The following is a 17497-nucleotide window of genomic DNA, read 5'->3' as shown; positions in this document are numbered from 1 at the left end:
AGTGAATACCGGAACTCCTAACCCCGAAACCGCAGACGTGTCCTCAAGGGTTAACGAGAATGTCGGTCATCGGAAACCGAACCAGTACCAGAAGGCTATAAACATTCTGAGCTAGACTACAAGGGAATTACCAGGCCGGGAAAAGATGTCAAAGAACAGGATGAAGAGGACCTCGCAAAATACCAAGTAATTGTTCTAGGATATAGTGACAGACACATGGGAAAAGAGCGAATAGCGAAGCCCATCGCCTTCAAAAGTAATCGATTTCAAGACGGGACCGAACATCAACAGAAGTGGAGCAGAGTGTGCAAGGGCTCGGACGCCAAGCAACTCCTGAAAGCAGGTAAGCAGCAACAGCCTGCCGACGAATCACGAACTGCGAAACCCTTCAACAACGTGGCCAGGAGTCACTTACGTGTGGCGCTAACCGATAGTAATTCCGCTAGCGTGTTGAGACCAAGCTCTTAGAGATGGTCATCAAACACCTCCTAGACGGTAAAAGGGAACAGAAGTCTGTATCCTTCGCTTTTATTTCTCCCAGGTGAACGATGAGGTTCATGTCATAATATGCGTGGCCCAATTCTCCAGGGACTTTCTTCTGTGTTATCTTAGCAACGTTAAGCGACGCCTCTTAAGGCGTGAAGATCGAGATCAGGCCTGTATTCCAATGGAGTGGGTGGTGATCAAGGAGGAAGAAACCCAGGTGAACGCCAACCTTTTCTGTTCCGAAAAATTGGAAAATATCTATAGACACTGAAAAAGATGGGTTATACAGTGCGGTTCGAAATCAGGAACACTTGGCGAAAGGGGACACACGAGATGTTGGAGAAGATGAAGATCGACTGTCTGACGAGGACTGATGAGCGAAATCTGCAACACCCGAAGTGTGCTTCTGGTAATCTGCTGGTCTTCCTGCTTGTGGAAGACATCGACGTCACCCTGGATCCAAGGAGATCGAACCACTAAAGGGACATTGATCAGGAATTGCTAGTTCAGGCGCATTCTCCCGCCAGCAAGGAGAACTGTGTGTCAGAGACTGACTTGGAGGGTATGTAGCTCCAGTCGTGTAAGATTACCAAATCGGTAGGTACCAAAGACAAAAGCTAGGCTACAAACAGCTTCTCCTCAAATAAATCTTTGGCCATAGATGGTATAATGCCAGTCATGCTGAAGAGGAAAGGGTTGTGCCGTAGCTTAAAGAAATAGTGGAGCTGTATTTTTTTGGGATATCACACTCTTGGAAATTTGCACCGCGCTTGCAAACTGTTGGTATGAAATATTTTCAATCAATCAGCCCCATCTCTTTCGTGTTGAAAACGCTAGAACGTATCATGGACATCAATTCAAGGGCAATTATAGAGTGAACACCTTTTTCAAAGACTCAGAACCCTACTTTAAAGGCAAATCTATAGAAACCACTCTTCAGGAGGTAATTAGAGGGGTTAAGCGGTTCCTAGAGTATTAACAATATCCTCTAGCTGCATTCGCGGATATAGAGGGAGCTTTCAACAGCATTAGTACAAAAGCCATCAAGGAAGCTTTAGCTAGAATAGGATTAGAGGGTACCTTTGCTGAGGACTAGCATAATTCAGTCTGATTTGGGAGATAATTATTTGCCCGGAGCTGTGGTTGATAGCAATGGAGGAAATTTTATGCATATTGAACAGGAACGGGGTGAAGATGGTGACGACTTGGTGATATCGGTATCAGGGATGCGTCCCTCGGTTATAAGTGAAATCATGGAGGGAGTGCTAGCAAAGGTGCGCCGGTGGACTCCAAGATACGGATTTGGCATAAATCCAACTAAAAGGTAGCTAATGCTATTCGCCACCAATGGATGGGCAAAATGCTCGAGAGGAGGCAAATGGAAGCACCGATAGGTACAAGTTCTATTGTTGTGAATACTAGTCAAGGTTGTTTACAGGGCCGGGTACTACCACCACATATGTGGAGTATGGTAGTGGACAAACTTCTGGACGTGCTAACAAATGCTGAAATACAGGTCCAGGGTTACGCGGATGACATTGTTTCAATCTGTAGTGGCAAATATATGGATAGAGTCCAAACTGGACTAAGGGTTACTAGTGCCTGGTGCAGGAAGGTGGGACTCAATATCAATCCAGCCAGAATCACTATATTGCCATTCACTAGGAAACGTAAGCATGATCACCTGCCATAAGGTCTTATGACATGGAGGTGAAACGAGAAATAGAGGTCAAATATTTGGGAATTATGCTAGACCAAAAATTACTTAGAAAGACGCATGTCGGAAATACTTGTCGGAAAGCTGCAAGGGCTCTAATGGGGTTGAAATCCGGAGATACTACTTTGGACATACACTGCAATAGTAAGGCCAATGATTATTTAAGGAGCTGAACTCAGAATACAAGCATGGGTATCAATGGGGCAATGAGGATATGTCCAACGGCATCCCTGGAGGTCCTTCTGGGATTAACCTCTGTCCATCTGCACATAAAGATGCAGGCAAAAAGGGCAATATTCAGGATAGGTGGGGGTATCAGTGAGGAGCTACATAAATCGAAGAAAGATTCATATTCATTCTAGGCGGTGCCACAAATTATTGATACCTGATTATGCCTTGAGAAGCTGAATAGGCTTGGCTCCTCCAATAACGTCTGGATACTCTGGGTTCCAGGCCGTTTTTGGGTTGGAAGACAATGAGGCAGCGGGCGAAGTAGCCAAGAAGGAAGCAGAGGCGCCTTTACACGCGCCAGAACCCTTCTGTGGTTTCGGAGACGGGTTCAAGGTTATAACATTAAAAAATTAAGAGGAACGGTTGAGGGAATTATACTGAGCGGCCCGCTCCTGGTAGGCCCTACCAGGAATGAAGCAGTTCAGGGTGCTTATTGGGTGATACGAATCCATGCGCACAAAGGATTGCTTAAACTTTGCCAAAAAGAATCTGCGAATCATAGTGGGAATTCTTCCTGGTCACTGTCGGCTAAAGTATCGCCAAAGGAGCTAGGGATATCTATGGACACTGCCTGCAGGTTCTATGGGGAGTGTGATGAAACCTCATGTTCTGTGACAGTCGCCGGCACTTGCGCAAAGTAGGTCGAGGCATCTGGGAGAGCACTTAACACCAGATGCAAAGTTGAAAGATCAAGAAGCAAGGAATATACTAAAATTCCTAACGGTTATAGGCTTGCTTCAGGGACTACGATTAATAGGTACACTATAACCAGCAAAAGGGGCGCAATAGTTCTTTTTGGACGCGGTACGACTTTCCCCTAACAGAATACTATAATTAGAATTAGTTAACCTAAAAATCGGTCAAAATTTAGACCCCCCTATTAGATTGGCCTTCTACCGACCATAGGGCGGTAGGCAGGATTTGTCAGGGGAAAAAACAGTAAAAGCAAGAATCTCAAGGTCGCCATCCAGTGTAGCAAGAGGGAATGTTTTAAGGAGCTCTATTCGGAGACGGATATAAGCCGTGAGGTAATACCTATAAAATCGTGACGGGACGATTTAGAGGCCGTTCATCTCCATGTTCTACCCTCTTGCTAAAAATCATGCTCCAGCAAGACGTCTTCACTGAGCCCTGAATGTGGTGTCGATTTCGGTAGTAAATACAGACGAGTTGGTCGAGTTCTGTCTTTGGACAGCATACCCAATAAGGCCCTCCCTCAAGTTTGCCATGAAAAATAGACCGGATATGTTCGTCGAGGTTTTCCAAGCGTGCATGCCCGAGGAGATCTTTTTTGCCTCATGGAAGCAGTAGAAGATTGATCGCGAAGTACCACGAAAATGCTGAATTATACTCAAGCGAAGCAATCAGTGCTATTAAGGCTTGGTTAGAGAAGCTGTGCTCATCAGAATTGGGAATCATATCATCATTTCCAAATCTGTCATCAAATACTTGGTAATGTCGATAGACGGAAAACTGAATTTTAAGCAGCACATTAATCATACTACTTGCAGGAAAACATCCACCTCGGGTAGGTCTCCAACAAGAATGTTCAAGGTACGAGGGCCACGACATACTTACAGGCTGGTCAGTAACATCTTACTGTTTACAGTCCCAATTGGGGGAACAGCGTTGCATGTTTTAGGCAATGCACTTAGTTTATGTACGGTCTACAAAATAACAGTCTTAAGGGTGTGTTCTGCTTTAGGACGGTCACAGAAGAAGCAGCGTTGTTCATCTCGGCAATGATGCCGATTGACATCCTGGCAGACGAGATGGTGAATATATATAACATCAGGTCTATCTTTCCTTTATCGACCACTTATAGTCTCACTCAGTTGCTCACAGGTCATTGAGGATACCGTCAGTGCCTGTATAGGTTTAAATCGGTCACCTCGTCTGGTGTCTAAACTGCGATAGGGCCTCAAAGGACCTATATTTGGCGCTATTTGAATTAATAGATAGTTTGGTTCCAACTTAAATTTGGCATCCTAGTTTCCACATTAATGAGGAATCAAGGAAAGATGAGGACTCTTTAGTATTCCAATAGTATAGGCAAATCTCTTGGCCTGAGAAACAGTACAGCACCTTTGCGTAGACAGAAAGCAAGTTTATTTAAATAGAAAGCAGGGAGAAGCAGCCTCCCAATGATGATAGCTCGATGTAAAAATAACTCCTTTGAAGATACATCATCAACTACAGTACATCCCCATTAGGAAACTTTCAACATGAGACAATTAATACTTAAAAACTACTTTGTTTCCTCCATAAATATCTTAGAGTACGTTCCCTAGGTCCTATTGTCTTCAAATCTTCTCAACAATTAGCCCAAGATATAAATAAAATCCTGAACTCAAGCACATTATTTTGTCGTTAGGATCCCATCAGGGTCTCTTCAAAAATTCAAGACAGGCGTATTTGATTTCCACCAGCATAACAGAATCTATTTCTGTTGCATGCTATATCCTTACAACATCCTGCCACACTTACCTACCGATTCTATAGAGGAAAATCATGTATCCTGGATGATTTTCTTATTTATTGATCGACTGACAAAATATTTAAGAAAGAGACGTTTCGAGGGCCAGGATGCACGGGACTATCGTTTCAGATTTTATTGGAGGATTAATAGGTCATAGAACAGACAAGATGGGATCGTCAATCTGTGGTGCTGATTTGGCGACATTTTTTATGTCTGAAAGAAAATCTTTCATTGGGGCAGTTTCGCACTTTATTTTCACAAGATGCTGGAATATATTAATTTCAGAAGATCTTCCATTGTTATATTTTATGCTTGTGTTGCTGAGCAGAACCTTTCATGAATTTACATTTTTCTAGCCCTGTGAAGAAGGAATCGTTTTCGAAGGGTCCAGATTAAGCTTTTTCACCCTCTTTTGTGATGTTTCGGAATATCTAAACAAGCGATTATGTTACTTCACTCTAGCGATACTTATAATAAGATTTATCTCAAGATAAATTTTCCGACCAATAAGCGGCTTGTTCTCATCGAACGCTTGCAACGTCCTAAAAAAATTTATGATTTTTTCTTTTATGTAATCCAATCCTGCATCACCCGTTCAGAATCCTGTCCTAAGGACAAGCTTAGAAATATTGATTACAACCCATCAGGCAAGGAGGAGTAATCGACTACATAAATACACTCGCGGACCTGCTTTCTTTTCTCCATTAACCAGGCCAAAGTGACGAACAAGTGGATATGGAGAGAGGGTGGGAGAGCGAAAATCCAGGTCATGAGGTTACATCCTGTTGAAATCGACCGTGGTATAATTTTTCGATAGCACATTTGCTAGTGGCTTGACAAAGGGTAGGTACGTGGGTGTAAGTATATTTAACTATGTGACAAGCATAGAATTCTAAATGAATTTCCACAAGGAGCAAAGGTGGGGAGAACAATTGAGATGAACTCGTTGGGAAAGAGTTATAATGTCACCAGCGATTAGGCACAGATTCTGAACAATTGTGCATTTGCAACTTTGTTGTTATTGAGCTACTGCAAATATCTTGCTCGTTATAGAAGACTGCATCTTGTAGATGACATTTTTTTCGAAAAGTGGCCATTGATTATTGGAATACCTTCTAGCGTTATTAGAGTCAAATGGTAGAAGCAGTAATGTCAACAGTACTCATGATGTACGATATTTGTGATGGGAAATGAAGGGATGGTTGAAATTTTCGCTCGTTTACGATACGGGGAGTGGCGTCCCCGAGGTGCCCTAGCAAGTAGTTCTGACTCCCTAGTTGCCTCGAAAAAGTTTCTCAGTGAAGAGCGAACTGCTAATAACCGATACACGCCGGGACACACTGTGAGTCCCCGAAGCCGTCGACAACTCCTTATCGACGCCGATGGGGTGATGTGAGCCCAGCTCTGTCAAGGTGGTAGTTGTGGTGGGTATTAGGAGCCAGCCTCTTCGGGACCCTGGTCGGGTAGTGTGCATTGAACCGGCATTAGTAGACCGCATTGCCCCGAGCGAGCACTGATCCTTCTGTGAGTTCCGGGATCAGCTAATCGTAGGTCAGGTCTCAGGGAGCTGAGGTAGTGGCTTTGTCCCCGAGGGTATACCCATTCCTGACTATTGGTGAACCCGCTCTTGCACACGATGCGCTGGTAAAAATTTAAATGGCGAGCAAAAACAAAACAAACGAGGAGATTGTGGAAATGGAGAGTGAGCTGGCTACGTTTATACGCACCACGTACCATACTGTGCTATAATGGCAGAAAGAGGCACAGTGGAAACTGCCGAAAGTAATCAAATAGTTTCGAATATAAGCCGAGTAGGAAGGTTTAGGATTACCCTGGTGCAAGCTGTAGAGGAGAAGCTTATTAAGAAAGGCGCGGCAGTTGTGAAGCGCATGCGATCTGTGACGTTTCTCCAGAAAAACGTCAGCAAAGGGATCAAAAACTGGCTGATGGAGCTGGGCAGAATTTCATATTATAGGCGGATATTGAGAGGAAAATCCATTTGAAGCAGAAAGCAAAACAAACGGATCGCAGACAGCTCATTGCAGAGCAAACTGGGGAAAAAACGAAAGGTGGAAGGGACATCTGAAGGAAACTTCACTCAGGTACTCTCCAGGGCTCAAAAGAAGAAGGCGAAGAGGGACAAAAGAAAACGACACGTCGCGTCATCAGTAAAGCTTCTAAATGAAGACGGAATTTCCCTCCCGGTCTCGACAGAATGAGCATTGAGGTGTATAGAGCTGCTGACTTGTTGGTAAAACTTCCGCCTTCTGTGCCTGGTGCGATTGCTCCCTGTACTTTGTTGGTTCTCCCAGGCTTCCTTTTTTCGGCTGTGAAGTCGTTTCTCCGCTCGCTGGAGTTTGTGGTACGTCTCTGTCCGTGCCAGCGTTCTTTGAGAATCGAACATTGCTCGGTATGCAGCATTCTTCCGTTCTGTTGCTAGCTTACATTCATCGTCAAACCAGCCGTTCGTACTCCTTTGCGGCTGGGGCCAAGTATGTTTGTGGCCGTATTTATGATAACGTTCTTCAGGTGATTGTGAAGATCATTTGTTGATGCTTCACCTCCAGGACCTCTGTTGACTGCGGTTATTGCGGCATCCATTTCCCTCTTGTAGGTATTGCGGAGGGCTGTGTTGTGAATGGCTTCAGTATTCACTCTCATCTGATTGTCAGAGGGGAACGGCACGTGGGCAACTTGGTTGAAAGTGGTCCCGTCTGGAGAGGCCCACCCATGTTTGTGGACCGCTTTCCGCGCAAACCAGGTACTTCCTACAACCACTTCGACCATTGAATAATCCGCAGTTCGTTATTGTTGGTATTCCTATGTTAGCTATGGGAGTCACCGTGTCGCTTAAATACGGGCTGTGTCCCTACTTGACTGCTGAAATCTCCAAGTGTGATTTTGATATCATACCTCTGTCCCTGTCCAACGCATTAACAGCGTTAGATCCTAGACTGTTCATTGTAGTGTCCTTTCTATGTTGCTATATGGAAGAAGCACATGGAAGGTGAATTCCACTGTTACTGGAAAGCTCCAGGCTTCTCTCAATACCTCTCCGCGTAGTATCATCGGAGTATGTTAGCCTGACACGACGTCAAACAAGCAACTGGGTCGGCGCATCAGTCTGATACTGAAAGGCGATGTGATAGGAAGACGGAAGTGACAGTGGATACACATTAAGGAGAGGCAACTATTGCATTGCGGGCTATTCCATGCAGTGGAATTCACTCTCCAAGAAGACCGGTGAGTGAGCCGCCCTAAGGGCACTTGGCGCAGAGCAGTTAAGGATGAGTGCAAGCATCTCGGGAAGTCGTGGGGGAGCTAAAGGGCATTTTAAGTAACCATGAACGATGGCGAGCAGGTGTGGTTGACGCGCTATACCCCAGCAAGGAGTAAAGGGCATGGAAGCCCGCAGAGAGGCCTGGGGTGGGAATTATTCGAAAATATGGGGCTAGGGGGGGGCAAATTTTACGGGTTGAAAATTATGTCAGCCGGCATATTATCTATTTGTTTCATTGAAACTTCTATTTCGAGCCTACCAATCCCTTCCCCCCCCCCCCCCCCCTCTCCTGGAATACCTTTTGTTCCACCGTCTGAAGTGTTTGAGCAATGCTTCCAACATAGTTATCAGGTGACACAATATCGTAAAGGGAATATAGAGATCTGAAATAACTTGAAACGCGCTGAAAACCGAATGGGGCTCAGAAAGTACTTCGGACGGGTTATTTGATTATGCCGGTCTATACCGGAGCCTATTTTATGATGGCCCCGCGGAAAAATGGCCAAAATAGTGGCGGTGGTTATAATGAGTGTCAGTCCCATACTATTTCACCAGTTCTGGAAGGAGCAGCGGAGGTATAGGCTGATTTCTAACATTAGAGATTGACTTGAACGCCCACAAAAGGAGGCTACTAAAAATGGAACACGGTGGATGCTGTTGATATCAACTTCACCATCTTGAATTGGGTTTACTAGACTATCGAAGGCCTGTGATTGTTTACTGTTCGAGATTCGCGGGCGAAAAATACAGATCCGAATAAGGCGCTGATGGCGGCCTGGTCTGATTATGCTTCAGAATAAAGTTGCATAATTCGGCAATTCGGTCGCTGGAAACCATCTTCGGACGAGCCAAGAGTGTGTAGGGCCGGGCAGGAAATAGGCTCATCCAACTGACGAGGATCTGCTTGTCTACTGGTCATGTGTTAGGGGCAAGTAGATCTGGCGGGGGGATGGACCGAAGCAACAGCCCGGGGATCGTCCTCCGTGCACCGGAGAAGGGGGGGGGGGGGTCAAGGTCATTCCTTACGATGGGGGCCGGTCCCTTGCATCTGGTTGCCGAAGATCCGCATGGATAAGGACAAGCTCACCCAATTCCTGTGCCTTCAAAACCCCCGGGATTTCTATGGACGACTGGGTTGTTATCAAGGAGGAGGAGCCTCAGACAAACAACCAACCTTTACGACTCCGTACAAATGAAGAAAAATTTCGACCATAAAGTGCGGTTTGGAGTCAGGAATGCAAAGGTAAAAGTGTTCTGCTCTGCAAAACCGGGCGACGGCCTAGATCCAATCGACGCCGCAAACGAGCTGTTCGAGGAGGTGACGATCGACGGTCTGACGGGGACTGACGAACCCCAACCCCAATATTTTAGTTTATTCCACAGCACAGTAGATGCTGATCAGCATCTCGTAAGGAAGAGTCTGCACGCTTTTCCGTGTCCAAATCTGAGTTCCAGCGACGTAGTCGTAGTTAAACTGGGGGCAGAGAACGTGTATATTTCCCTGGCTTATATGGCTCATGGCCGATCACCTCCCCTAAAAGAACTACAGCATCTGACGAACACCATAGCAACAAAGAAGGCCAACCTGTTGATAGGTTGACGTCAATGCAAGGCATAGGCTTTGGGGCAGCTCGGAAATCAACGAGAGAGGTGAGTCATTCTTGGATTTTATTATTACTTCATACCTCTCGGTGTGTAACAGGAGCAGTACACCAACCTTCCATTTCCCCTTCCGGAGGAGTGGAGAGTGTCTGAGCAGAGATCGTTCTCTGATCACAGTTGGATACTGTTTAGTCTAGATCTCGCCGCAGAGGTCTCCAAACCCTTCAGAGACTCCAGGAGTATCGACTGGAGAAAGCCTGGTCAAGTAATTAAGAACAAACGCTCCGGTGCGCAAATTGGTATGATTGGCACGACAGACGAACTGGAGTCAAAGGTCGGGACTCTAGAAAAGAGATTCGATACCGCCTTTAAAGTCCCATGCCCTACTAAGTACAGCAAAAAGACGTTGCCACCGTAGTGGAATGAAGATTTCTCCAGCCACAGGAAGCGAGAGGAATTTTCAACATCTGCTACAGACAAAAATATTGGCAGCCATACAAGGATTACCTGAAGAAGTACAAGATGGCCATTGTGAGAACATCAGAACATCAGTGAATCCGCGAGGCTCAGTAAGATTCTGTCCGAGGAACATAAGAGACCATCCTTTCTTAAAATGTCGGAAGGCTCCTGAACGGAATCTTCTAGCGAAACTTGGAGCTGCTGGTTCAAACGTACTTTCCCGCCAGCGAGGAGGACTGTGAGTCAGAACCTTACTTAGGGGTTTGCGGCCTCCCCAGCTGTAGGAGACTATCAAATCGGTAATTACCGAAGATAAGATCGACTGGGCTACAAACAGCTTCTCCTCATATAAATCTCCAGGCATAATGCCAGTCATGCTTCAGAAGCGGCAGGAAAGGGTTGTATTTCTTTAGGATTCGTACCACAGTCCTGGAGGCGTGCACGAGTGGTTTTCATACCGAAAGCGGGCAGGCGCGGTCATGAGCCCGCGAAGGACTTTCGACCAATCAGCCTGACCTCTTTCGTACTGAAGACCTGAGTGCATGCTGGACATTCATTTAAGGACGAATATGGAGAGAACGCCTTTCTCTAAGTCCTAGCATGCCTACCTCAAAGGAAAATCCACACGAGCTGTGCCAAGTCAAGGAGAATTTGGCCCGCTTAGCCCCTGTGCTAGATGCGTGCAAATGCATTCAAGATTACGGCGACCTGCACGAGGCATTGGTCCATAGCGGACCATGCGCCAGGCTTGGCATACCCTACAATTCGCATTGCCGAAGCTGCGGAGAGTGAAGGGAGGTATTTTTTCTGCGATTTCCCAGCTCTAGCTAGAGTCAGGCTACGGATACTGGGTAAGCCATTTTTTGGGTACCTCAGAGAGATTTCAAGTTGCAGGGTGGGAGAGCTGCTTTCCCCCGTGAATGCTACGGGCTGCCTCTGAAGACCAGAAGTACCGAAATGGTGGGCCTGCCAGTTTTAATCTGGATAGCTAGGGGTGGTGGTTCTTGCGGCTTAGTTGGAGTGGATGTATTTTTCTAAGATTAAATGGAATGGTTCCCGACTTTTAGCTGATTCGGTCTGGTGGGACCGTCAATCTGTATATCTATTTTTATCCTTTGTTTTTACACCATGCCATAAACCCCTACGTAGGGCATAACGCTTCAATTAGGCCGACACGCCACGTTTCCCGGTTGTTGGCGATATACTTGAGCTTGAGTTCCCCCAGGACATTCCGGGAATTTTATATTCTTCTACATTCTGGTTATATCGATAATCGGCAGAGTTTATTGTGTTTTTATTGTCATTTGGGCTTTTAAGTTATTTCCCACCCCACATTTATGTATGAACTGGTATAGCTTACGCATATGTACGTACTTACGGTGCTCATTTAATTCAGACTTTAGCTGGGATTTATGGGCTTTTACTGTTCCTTTTTTATAAGATTTCGTTCCTTTGATTCTGCCGATTGCCTACACTATCGGTGCTGAGTGTAAGTTCGCAAACGAAGTGGTTGAAAATAGGTAGGGTCTCCTGTGCGAAGTAACGAATGCAGTAGCTTTATATTGCGGAAAAGTGGGAGGATAAGCTAGCTCATTGTACGTATGAAAAGCAGTTAAATAAGTATTCACAAAAAGGAGTACATTCTAAGTCATAGCGGGCCCATGCCGCAATGCTGATCCTTCAGTCCCGGGGTATTATTACATCGTAAAAGTGTTTGCTTCCAAACTTTCACAATAAAACCTAAAAACCAAAAACCAAACTGTGTCTCACAACTTCCGGGAACTAGCGAAGCAACAAAGACAAAACTTGGCGGAGACAGGAAGGGAGAAGCTGAAAATCAATAGTGGTGGCTGCTGTTCTGTAAATTATTTGTGTGACACCTTTTCTTCGGAGTATCTTCCATTTGTCGTGCCATTTCCACTATGTAATTCAGAGCAACATGCCACCACTCGTGATTTGCTGAGTTAGCTTTCCTAGCCTAATTGGAAAATTGAATGACTCACTTACTTTGCAATTAAACGGTTTCGCTTGATTGTCACCGGGAATCTTCCCGTGGAGTGGAGTCCTCCTGATTACTGGCGATGGGGTGGCTTTGTGGTGGTGGATGGCAGTTAGGGTTGAATGCCTCTGTAACACGGAATGCTTTCACTAAAAATTTCACTAGACTTCACTAGATAACAGCGTTTCACTTTGTCGGTAGCACCAATTCAACGATTTCGCTAACATTTAACTATGACTAACTTAAATTCGGCTAATCCATACAATCGATTCGATTAAGTGGAATTGGTATAGAGCAGAGCAGCACCATTTCAGTACCTCCATCATGAAGACAGGAACGAAAGCTCACGCAATGTTTGAGTTGAGAATTTTTGCCAGTGGCCCAATCAATTCGGTATTTAAGAAGGGCGGAAATAGGCTGGAGGCTCTCTGTTCTTCTGTACACAATACAACATTTACCTAAAACAAACTTTTCACTAAGGCCAGGATCATATTCACTTCCGCTTTTACGGAGGCACACAATGTAATTTCCGGTACTTTTTCAACTCAATCACATTTCTAGAAACCTAAACGGAACTTGTGCACTCCATCGCCAATCACTGAATTCATGCTTCCGAGGAAAATCGATAGGAGATTCCGCAAAGGAGTTTTTCACATGGCCAGAATTATCGAAGCTTCCAGTTTTCGTGGATATCTCGAAGCGCACTTAATCATTTTCACTGAAGAGGCATTCGCTGGTGCGGCAGTGCGACATAAGATGGTAATTTCACTTCTTTTCATGCCTCCTTGGTTGGGAAATGCTCTTCAGGCACCTACACTAGAGGTGCTAGTTGGGTGTGAAGAAAACTTCCAGAGTGAAAAGTGATCAACGTCCACTGGATTCCGAGCGGTTTTAATGAAAGTCAACGAGCAACTGACCAGAAAGCTCTAATACTGCACATCCCGGAAAAATTTTCTATGGCTTTCAAATGGAATTCCTCTACAGGGTTAATCTGGGTGGGTGGTTGGAGTGAGTTACTCGGGGGTAGTTTGAATCTAGTACGTTGCTGCGGCGGCTTCGTGCCGGTTACATTGTTTGGAAGCGAGTTCGCTTGACTCTGAGCCAACGAAGTTTGTGGGGCTACATTCGTTTGCATGCAAGAGATGTTATCAGATTCGATGAAAGAAAGATACATTCGTGGTTGGAATTCTAGCACGAGTAGACACGGCAGTTGGCAGTTTATCTGGGAGCAACGTACCGCTGATGGTCATCTAGATACCGGTCTATATCTTTCTTTTTGATGAATTAAGTAACATGAGGTTTGTCGAGTCAGTGGAATCAGTGGTATCGGCCGAACAAAGACTATCAACTTCTGCCCTATATTCTCGGAGTCGACATTCCCGTAATGACCATTGCGTATTTTGGGGACAACAATAAACTTCCGTCTAGCCAACCTATTCCAACGAGAGGGTAGCATAATGTACTATTAGCCCAGTTTTCGTAGTAGAATTTTTCGCGATAACACTCTGGAGGGTGGGAAGTTGGGACACTGCTCATGTGCAAAGCTGTAGAGGTCGAATAGATGACTGAGTGCTCATGGAAAGCTCACCGGCGGTATCCATTGCTTCCACTTGAGATGCTTCTGCAGTAGCTCCAGTACGTGTGTGACAACTATCGTTTGAGGACCGTTTCCCTGGTGATAAATATTTCGAGAATTTATGAGCGGCATTTACCGCGATAGTTAGCTTGGGAGCATAAGTACCTCCATAGGTTCTACACGTGTAGCCTTTCCCCATTATGCGGGGATGAGACCGGGCGATATGGCACTTCCACGCTTGCTTATGCTCCGGCGTTTATGTATATTGTCTAGGCGAGCTGCTATGACTTCTGCCAAACTGGATTACTTGAAAAGCCACCCTTTGTATTCTAATTAGTGGTGAGTTGTATTTATCAGTGGTACTTGATTGATAATGTTGTTAGCCTCTATTACACGAACAGCGATTGCATTACGAAAACACTATGAACATTCGGGTATTTGGGTTTTTTGCGCAATACTGTCTGACTGTCTGTATTAAGATTGATTAGATTGTTCACGAGATTTTGTCAACTGGATTGAGCCTGTTAAGTGCTTTCAAGGTGTCTTTTGTTGGAATACTGAAACGTTTCCCTCATTGGTAAAATTGAAGCGTGGCAGCTGTGAGAATTGAGTCAAATGTTGTCTCTTTGTTGTACGATGTTGTTTTTTACAATTTAAGGACATGATTTGAGTCGCTGCTGTCAAGCGTGCACACGATAATAATCTCTGAATTGAACCTTGAATATCGGAAAAAGGATGAAGTTATTGGAAGTTCCGGGGGATGGAAATCAAAATAAATGTTTCCTTGTAATCCGAAATATTGTTTCTGATACGATTGACACTATGCCATGTTTCCTTAATGAAGGGTCGAGCTTATGTCATCGATATTATTAAGACGGAGCCTAGGTGAGCATTCTGCCTGCCTATATATCTCCCCTTGGAGATAATCTATATGAATTTGCTTGGAAAACCAATCTGAGAAAACTGGTCAGGACCGTTGCTCTGGAGGTAGTCCCTGACTCTGCGTCAAATTTCAAAATTATTAATCACCTTTTACCCAAAGGTTTCAGCTTCTAGTCAGGAAAAATATAAATGAATCTTCTGGGTATATTCGATGAGAATATTTTATATCCCAAGTCACTGATAAGCGGAAAGAAAATGGAATCTATTATTAATGAAATGCCATAAATTACTGGCACGTTGCGTCTAGTTTTGCACTGTGGTGTGCCGTTTTGATATAACAAACTCCTAAGATCATGACTACTGTTATGGGGGCAAAAAGGCAAAGTCCCGCCGGCTCAGATGTTCCGAGCCAACTCGTAGCATTCATGAAGGAAGGCCGCTCTGCTAATCACCAGCTAAAAATCTGGTCACCTATATGCCAGTGCTCCGTGCAGACCGCTGTAATTTTATATGCATTTGCATCGGTCTGGCACAAGAGCTTTCGCGATCGGGTTTGGTTATAAGCGTTCCAAATCCTCCTTGACTTGGCACATTTGAGGTTCGCGGCTCCTAAGTAGTGCGAGTAGGTTCCATTTTTGACAGTCGCCAGCGGGTCACGAAGGACTGTCAAGAGCAGAGTCCCGTCTGGTCAGTCCGTCAGTCTGTGCTAGTTCAGCTCCATGTTCCTATGTTCCCGGGGATGATGATCTTCAACGTAGGCCCAGACTGTTTAGCACGTTTCTCCACTGCTCCACCAGCCTGGGCGATTTCACCGCTGAGTACAAGGCCTTAATGGTCGCTTGACTGGCAATCAGAATGGTTATATTACACGTGGCATTCAGATCATGCCTCACCTTTCGACAGGTTTCTACTATCGCCAGTACTTCCATTTGGAGTATATTGGCGTAACCTAGGAGACGGTATAACTCGGATATACTATGTGTATTCGAGAAGAGCACCCATGCAATCTCCACAGACCATCTTTGATCCGTCGGTGAAGAATACTGTGTCATAGCGTTGTAACACCCCGCCGGCCTACTATTCTGCCCTGGTCGAAAAGCCCACAGGAAAATTTCTCGTGAAGTTTAACTTGCGTGTGGTGTAGTCCCTGGGGAGTATCCATATTTTCCGAAGTACTTCATCTAGGATCTTACTATGAACGTAAGGTTCCGCTGCCCAGCATCCGGACTCTAGTAGTCTGACAGCACTGCACGCTAATGCGTACTAAAATTGGAGTTCAAGAGGGAGGAGATGCAGGAGTACATAAATTCGGGCAAGACGGTAGAGCCCCAATAGCACCTGCACCGGCGGTTTTTTGGGTCCTTTTACTACACTGCACCCTACACCGTATTTAAGGTGTAGGGGGAGGAGATGCAGGAGTATATTGAGAGCATCTGCTTGGCAGGGCTGCAGAGCCACGGTAGCACCTGCACACGTAGTTATTTAAGCCCTATTAAGCTCCTTTCTATTGTACTTTTTGCTTAAAGCCTGTCACTATACAATGCAGTCATATGTTAGGATGTGACGTACCACAGCTGTGCATTCAGAGAATCATCTTCGGCCGGAGATCTCATTTCTTTCCAAAGGTTCCCCTGCAGGCATAAAAAGCTATACAGACCTACTGAACACCCTTCTATGTTTAATCTCCGATTTAGCTTCGTATTCAGGATTACATCCAATTACAAACCAATCATTGTTCATTCAGTCGCAGGAGATGGAATTTAGGTCTTGGTGGTGAATAGTATCAATATCATTTCAGTTGGATTTATGCGAGTCTGCATCTTGTGGCAGTAGGCATACCTTTTTTTCTTTCAATGATGTCGCTCCTAATGGAGGGCAATACCTCTCACATCAATATCACCAAGACGTCAGCATATGAAACCACCTTCACTATTAGCCAGAGCACCGGCGAGATAGCATCAACCTCGGGCGCGCTGTAGTTCCCCCCCCCCCCCCGCCGACATCGACCGAGGTACTCGTACTCGTCATCTACTGCAAAGCTCCTGATGAGTGAGCACACAGATATCATCAGCGTGGACGAGATGTTTGAGGAAAGATATCATCGTCCATTAAATTCCTCCACGTCCTCCGAACAGGACAGCATCAAGAACGTCATCGATAACAAAAAGAAATAATATCGGTGATAAGATGCAACCCTGAAGGACTCCGCTTTGGACCTTATTATCCTCTGAGATTTCAATTGTCAATTGTCTCTCTGGGAAAAGTCTCGAATTCCCAATATGGAAGCAGCAGATCTGCAGTAATTGCAAGCTCAGCGGCTTTACTCCGTTTGAGTTCATTGGGGGTCGAAATGACTTTCTTCCTGTCCGGGACTTGGCCGACAGCCTATGTACCACCCGATAAAAGAGTTTTTTATGGCAGTCCTAAGCTCATCGATATTCTGAGGCACGTTACTAGTACATCTGCCGTTCGATCAACAAGATGACTTTCCGACTGTCGAGCGACAGCTGAGTCATACAAGCGGCCCATGTTGAGGGGGGGTTGCAGCTCTTCAAACCTGCGGAAAGTGGCGGACGTAACATGCAAGCTAACGTAAGCGAACATCATAGTGAGACCGATGTCAGTGACTCTTTTGTTGCTGACATCCAGGGGACAACTCCTAAATTTACTGGGGATCACGAAGTGGAAACCCAACTGACCTTATGGCAGCTTCTGTGCTTGAACAGTGGGTCACCAATGACGAGGCGGTGGAAGTTGCAGAAATCCACGAATCTCCAACCATTACC

At 45.3% G+C, this 17497-nt stretch overlaps 1 protein-coding gene across 2 annotated transcripts in view; it reads right to left on the bottom strand.

Annotated features, from left to right (window-relative positions):
- Window positions 1–13163, bottom strand: part of LOC119649693 (sodium bicarbonate cotransporter 3) — a 193928-nt gene extending 180765 nt beyond the window's left edge. For both annotated transcript variants that reach the window (XM_038051972.1, XM_038051980.1), the window contains exon 1: window positions 12262–13163. The gene's annotated coding sequence lies outside the window, so the exon portion shown is untranslated. The remainder of the gene's footprint in view (window positions 1–12261) is intronic.
- Window positions 13164–17497: the final 4334 nt, after the last annotated feature.

Source organism: Hermetia illucens, chromosome 1, assembly GCF_905115235.1.
Source record: "Hermetia illucens chromosome 1, iHerIll2.2.curated.20191125, whole genome shotgun sequence".
NCBI classification, from domain to species: domain Eukaryota; kingdom Metazoa; phylum Arthropoda; class Insecta; order Diptera; family Stratiomyidae; genus Hermetia; species Hermetia illucens.
Note: the sequence above shows the minus strand (reverse complement) of the source record. Positions and strands in the feature narration are given on the sequence as shown.